This window comes from Nicotiana tomentosiformis, chromosome 7, assembly GCF_000390325.3.
Source record: "Nicotiana tomentosiformis chromosome 7, ASM39032v3, whole genome shotgun sequence".
NCBI lineage: Eukaryota > Viridiplantae > Streptophyta > Magnoliopsida > Solanales > Solanaceae > Nicotiana > Nicotiana tomentosiformis.
The window spans coordinates 44,653,671-44,659,670 of record NC_090818.1 but is presented as its reverse complement, the minus strand read 5'-3'; the positions used below and the strand labels follow the sequence as shown (position 1 = coordinate 44,659,670).

General features: G+C 38.3%; 1 long non-coding RNA gene across 1 annotated transcript in view; it reads right to left on the bottom strand.

Moving 5' to 3' along the window:
• Positions 1 to 534: 534 nt before the first annotated feature.
• LOC138896477 (uncharacterized) overlaps positions 535 to 6,000 on the bottom strand; it is a 107,783-nt gene continuing 102,317 nt past the window's right edge. Inside the window, exon 2 of the long non-coding RNA XR_011409655.1 lies at positions 535 to 1,292. This is a non-coding gene — a long non-coding RNA (uncharacterized lncRNA). The remainder of the gene's footprint in view (positions 1,293 to 6,000) is intronic.

The window sequence follows — 6,000 nt, the reverse complement described above, 5'->3', positions numbered from 1 at the left end:
TTATTTCTGTGTATGGATTAATCACGTACTAGTAAATAGTGATTTAAGCATGTGTAAATTAAATATCTTTACAGCTTTACCTTTAGATCTTTTTTTATCTAGATCTTTACATATTAAATTAGTATTGATGTGATCTTTATCAAAATGGTATGTGCGTCATGTGCAATTGCATACATTGCTCCAATATTTGTAGTCTGAACTGAAAGCAGCGTCAGTGGGCACTAGCAGATTTCTCTAGTGTTTAGAGGTGTCAATTTTGATGTAACAACTAATAGGCTGTCATATGAAGGACCAAAATAGTCCTATGTAATACAGATTGAACTAGGCCGATAACCGCCCGATAATAGCTAAACCGATACCAATCCGTCCGATATCTTATCGGGTGGCTAGCGGATTAATACTGTCACGCCCCGAACCAGGGGGCGAGACCGGCACTCGGTGCCTCACCTATCCTTGCGTACCAACTTGCGACTAAGGGACTCTGAACATATGATGTCATACTTTGGCCATGGGCCACATTGCAAGACAACTGCGAATGCTGAATAAATATCAATATAAAACTGGGCCGACAAGGTCGTCATAATTACTACAGCTGGCAAACCAACCAAATATACATACAAGGCCTACAAGCCTAACATGCTGCACTAACTGACAGGATATGTCTACAAGCCTCTACTGGTGGATATACTGTGATCAGAACAGTTTCCCGACCTACTCATAACATATATACATTTATACACAATATGTACATAAAGCTCTAGACCCGGCAACTCCGAAAGGCATGGAGCTTATCGATCAAGCTGAACTCGGGCAACAGAGGTATACCCGTCTGTCTGTCTGAACCTGCACGCATGAAATACAGTGCCCCCAGAAAAGGGACGTCAGTACGAAATAATGTACCGAGTATGTAAGGCACTATACTGAAAGCTGAAACTGAACTGATAATATAATAACTGAAAGCAACTGGAAGTCAATGATAATCTGAAGATATGCTTACCTGCTGATACTGACTCAACTCTCTCAATATAGTAAGTAAAATAGTTGTCCGGCCTTATAAGACTCGGTATATATATAACTGCTCTGCCGTAGTAGGCTCGCTCATAGGCGCTCGGCCATACTAGGCTCTTTATCTCGGCTAACTGGGTTCGCTCATAGGCGCTCGACCACAGTAGGCTCGGTATATAACTTACCATCTGATCAGAGGTTACCCAATAGGGGACTGCCCATCGATTATAGCTCGATGATAATGAAAATACTGTAATACTGTATATATAGACTTTCTGCTCTCTTGACTGGAAAAAGGAAATACTCAATTAAATATGAAGTTCCGATAAGGGAAATATTGTAACTTACCAGACTAGGAAAATATACGTAAATTCCGGGACATGAATATTTTCTTTATACCTCATTATCAAACTTGTGTAATTACGAGATCATGCAAAATGAAAGAAGAGCTTAGCCTTAACATACCTGGAGTAGAGAAAAATCCGTATGATGTTCTTGGAAAAGATTGCACCGTACTCCTTTATAATCGTAAAATCCCGTTGCTATTACGCAGTATAATTTCGTATGAAATTGTTTGACGAGCAAAATCACGTCAATCTATCTCACTTTGTAGAAGAGTCATATGAAACAAGATATATGAAACAAGAGCCACTTTGTAAAATCATGTTTGAGACTTTCCACCGTAAGTGTCTTACTTACAAAATATATAATCCCTTGCAACAAATGAATTTGATAACCTTGATGATAAGTTAGAGATAGACCAAAATCATTTCACTTTTCACGTGTAATTGTCTTAAGTTTGATATCCAGTTGCCTACTAATTGATTTGTCTAAAGGTAAGAGTCACCTATGTCTTACTCCACTTGCTGCCACGTGGGGGTGGGGTGGGGATTTTAATCTTATCCTATAATCAATTAATTAATTAGGTAATATCCCGCTATCCGATAATTAACCAATTACCCGCACAATTAAAAATTATCTCAAATTACTTAAAATTCTATTTATTTTTTATGTACTTTTTACATCATACTATCATGGTCATATGGTACCATATAAAGTAAATACATACACTATTATAATTTTTCTAATCTCATATAAAGAGTAAAAATTCGCGTACGCTTAATTCTTAAAATGATAAAAAGATAACCTTCTTTTCTTGTGAAAAAAATAATTTCTATCTTTACAATAAAGAAAATTTCATAAACTCATAGTAGGTGTATAATTTATCATATCCGATAATAGTAATAATGGTAACTATTCAAAATTATACTTATAAAACTTTTACTAAAATACTCTACTTAAAAGAAAATACCACATTAACATAATATCTAACGGTATCAATGTTGATAAACTTACGGAGTCTTTCGGTCACAAATCCTCTGTAGAAAAGTACGGGATGTAACAAATACATTTAAAAGCCGATAAGCCGAACCGTTAATAGTAAATTACCGTCCGATCCGCCCGATAAGCAACCCTACTTGGCCACATTCACCTTGGCCTTCTTAGAGGAACCTGGTTCCTCAATGGCACCAGCCTTCCGTTTCACAGATTTTCTTACACTCTTTCCTTTGTCTGTAGATTTCTCAGGCACCCTTACAGACACCTTTTCTCCAGATTTCTCAGACACTTTCTCACCAGAGTCCTTAGCCACTTTCTCACCAAACTCTCCCACTTATGCATTGCTAACCTCCATCACTCTCACAGATGACTTTTTCCTGTATTTTGGAATTGTAGGTTTCTTAGAGGGCTTACGAATTAAGGAACTGGGTTCCTCATCCACCTCGTCATCAACGTGAACAACAAGTGCTGGAGACTACCTCTTCATTTACTAATTTTTCATCCTTCACCAACATCCTTTTCTTCTTTATTTTTCTTCAGAATTGATTCAAGAGCTTATTTCTTTTGTAGCCTAGTAGTAGGTCTTTTAGGGTTGGGCATTTTGGGAGTTGCCCTACTACTTCTAGCAGCAATAACATTAGCAACAGAGATGTTGTCATAATCTTCCTCACTATCCTCATTCTCTTTCTCAGAAAGAGATCTCATCTCAGGAACAACAATGGTTAATGGGTCAGCATCGAAATGAGGAGAGGGAGCGGGATCAGTACTGACCTGGGGTTCTTTTGAAGAACATGGAGTTTCATTCCAAGTGGGAGCAGAGGGCTCCTCTTGGGCTGAGGGATCAGGTGCCTCATGTGGTTCCCCAGTAGTACGTTCAGGTACCAGATTTTCAACAGGCACCCGTTCCCTACTCTCTACTTGTAGACTATCACCTTCCCCCTGAGACCCAATGGTTTCAGAAACACCTTTATAACCACCAACTAAACACCCCTCATCAGTCATTAACAACATATTCTCTATGGCCTCTTTTTCATTTAACCCCAAGGTAGATTTAGAAGACACATGAAGAGTATTACCTGTAGTACCGGCAACATTCAAGTCATGATTTAGGGTAATCGACGCTGATTCTTCACCACTAAAAACCGCACTCTGTTGTGTCACAGTGCGTTCTTCAACTTGCATACTAGAAACTTCCTGATTTTCATCTTCCTCTATTGTTTCTCCCTCAGCCATTTTTCTGGCAAGACTGAGGGAGAGGTCGCAGCCACAAACCTCTTTGGGTTTAAAGTTTTGCGATTCCGATGAGAACCAGAACTTGATTGGGTCGGATAAGGAACATATGTGTCACGAACCAAACCGCAGGGCCGTGACGGGCACCCGATGCCTTACACAACCGAGTACCAACGTAGCATATCTTTCTTATCATACCGTCATGGGTAAGTGGGTCAGAAGGGCCGTCATGAGATAACGAGAATAAAACATAAGGGAATACTAGACATAGGACGGCTCAATATGATAAAGAAACTTATACATGTGACATACGGGCCTATAAGGCCGACATGATCATTTGTATACTTAAAACATAGGCCGATAAGGCCATACAAGTATCCATATATACATGACATTTGTCTACAAGCCTCTAAGAGTACATAAATATCATAAAGGTCGGGATAGGGCCCCGCCATACTAATCAATACATATTCAAATCATACTGACCAAATAGGCAACTCCAGAGCAAGTGGAGTGCACAAACACCTTTCGCTGAGCTGATAGCTTACTAAGAGAACTCTCAACCTATCTATCGGGACCTGCAGGCATGAAACGCAGCATCCCCAGGCAAAAGGGATGTCAGTACAAATAAAGTACCGAGTATGTAAGGCAAGAAAGTAGTATATAAAAGACATGAAAGAAACATGGAGTAAAGAACTCAACTTATAATTCTGAATAGCTCTGTGAATCATGAAAAATTTATAATATTATGCATGTGCGTATAAATGTCATACCATGTATAGGTATATGCATACATAACATCATCAAGCTTCTAAGGGCATCCCATTATATCATCTCAACCACTGTGGGTGAAATCATCAACGTATACCAGTTGAGCAGGTGGTGGTGCGTATATAACGCCATAACCTTTCCCCATATCCCATATACATATAATATATGCATATATAACGTTATCTGGTCATGGGTCAATGTACATGTATAAATGAATGCAATGCATAATGAAGTAAGTCAGTAAGATTTCTCGGAATGTCATAAGATCAATATGCCTTCGGATAAACTTTAGCAACTTACGTATTTTTCTGATACCCATGAACAGAAGATATAATAATAGGACACATGGGGAATCGAGAACATAGGCACCCCTAGTACTTATATGAATAGAGTCGTTTATGAAAGTTTCGCATTTTCACATTTTATTTGTATCATATGGATCATGCCAAAAGGAAAGAATTGATAGCCTTAACATACCTCAAGTCGTCAATGCAACTCAACAACAAGCTTATGACAACTAGCGCGCCAACCCTATAATAAAGAAATACGTGTACAACTTAGATGGTGGTGGTATATCACATATCTCAAATGATAACTTGATTCCAAAATAAAACGGGTAGCATTTCCTCTGATTTTATTGCTCCCTCAAGCCTACTATAGGCGAGATACAAACACAATACAATCAGCAACTCAAAACAACCTAACTACAATTTGGGACCTTCAATACAACAAAACCCCCAAATATACCATAACACCCCAATCAATAAGTTATCAATTAGCCTGAAATTGCAACGACAAGCGACCAGCCTTCTACCCTACCACATGTGGCATTTCTCCACGCCCTTCATCCTTCCAAACTCCATAAATCAGCAGTACAATAGGCCAACAAGAGTGGACTAAAAAATAATCCACTAAAAGTGAAATAAATCGAACTCATGGCTTGCGATCACCGTTCCGTGAGTTCTAAATATTAGAAATAAATTTATCAACCTTCTTTGCTATATAAATGCTTAAATACATAAAGTAGACGTTTTCCTAACTATGAAGTACCTTCCAAAACTCAAACTACAAAGAAAACAAGAGGCGATATAGCGATACTTACGTCGTAGGGATCGTTCTAATGTTATCGCTTCTTGATTTCGTACCCGGGATGTTAATCTCCTTTGAAACCCTAGAAGAGAGTTTATTGATATGTTTATGTATGTTCTCAGGTCGTGTTCTATGGAAAAATGAAGATAAACACGGCCTAAGACCTATATATATCAGGTTTGGAAAAGTCAAAGAGGTGCTAGCTTGGCACCCTCTCATTGGCCCATCTTCTGACGCTTAAATCTTTTTATCCGGATGTCGTATGAATGGAAGGTTAAGAGCGTTGGAAACTAAATTCCAAGACCTTCAATTTTGTATATAATATGTCCCAAAATAGACCCCATATATCACACGAAAAATATTGCTCAAAAAGCTCTGTTACATGGCAAATCCTTTGTCATTTTTTCTGCAACTTAAATCTGACTTTTCCCAAACTTTATATTTTCTATTCCAACATCATATATAGTCATATTATGACTTTAAACCTATTTAAATCATGATTAACAAGTCTCGTATTCATTATACGTCACCTTGGGACGCACAGGGTGTGATAATCTCCCCCTCTTA